The following is an 874-nucleotide window of genomic DNA, read 5'->3' as shown; positions in this document are numbered from 1 at the left end:
ACCGACTGCGCCACCCAGGCGCCCCTTAAAATATTTTTCTAATTTAGCCATAAGTAATTTCCATAAATACATTTTGATATCAGTGACATCCTCTACCTTATCCATTGCCTACTGAGCTTATCTGACCTGACAATACCCACCCTACCTCTTCCAGGACCAATATCTTCCAAAGAATCTTCTGTGGGTTCCATTAAAGTTTCAAGATGTATCTCAGAAAAAAGATTCTCAGAAAAAATGATTCCATGTGAAGTTAAAGTCAAGACGTATAGAGTGAAACAAAGCTACATGCACATCTTCTTTAGAGATTTTAGCAAAATGAGCTCCATTTCCCATGTCCATCTGAGCAAAGAACACCTCTGTGTATCAAGAAAGAGATTCTAGTGTTCCTTAAAACATAACCTGGGAACAAAACCCGAGGCGCTCTAATCAAGCTGCAATATCAAACCACAATTCATGCTGGCTTCAGCAACACAAGTATTAAAATTGGAATGACAAAGAAAAGATTAGCATGGCACCTGCACAAGGAAAACACACAACACACAACTCATGGCATCCCTGTGTGGGACCAAAAATTATTTCTCCTTTCGTATTGCAAAAATGTTCCATGGGATCTGAATTGTGGTACCACTTGCCACTTAAGGTGCACGGCTTTGTGCTCTTATAACTTTCAGAAGCAGAGAGTGCTTTTCCTTTTTCCCCTTCTAATCTGCCTCAACACCTGGATCCTACAAAATGATTATCTAGTCTAGTTTTGTAGCCCAGAGAAAGCACCAGGGAATTTACCCTCAATATTGTCACCCTTTTTATTTTTTTGTCTTTTATATTATGTATCTTTTACTAGTTATAAAAAACAAATTCATGTTCATTGTGGAAA

At 38.2% G+C, this 874-nt stretch overlaps 1 non-coding gene across 1 annotated transcript; it reads left to right on the top strand.

Annotated features, from left to right (window-relative positions):
- The first annotated feature begins 453 nt into the window (after nucleotides 1-453).
- On the top strand, nucleotides 454-561 carry LOC131508231 (U6 spliceosomal RNA). The gene has a single exon (XR_009259937.1). It is a non-coding gene; the product is annotated as a U6 spliceosomal RNA (small nuclear RNA).
- Nucleotides 562-874: the final 313 nt, after the last annotated feature.

This window comes from Neofelis nebulosa, chromosome 3, assembly GCF_028018385.1.
Source record: "Neofelis nebulosa isolate mNeoNeb1 chromosome 3, mNeoNeb1.pri, whole genome shotgun sequence".
NCBI classification, from domain to species: domain Eukaryota; kingdom Metazoa; phylum Chordata; class Mammalia; order Carnivora; family Felidae; genus Neofelis; species Neofelis nebulosa.
Note: the sequence above shows the minus strand (reverse complement) of the source record. Positions and strands in the feature narration are given on the sequence as shown.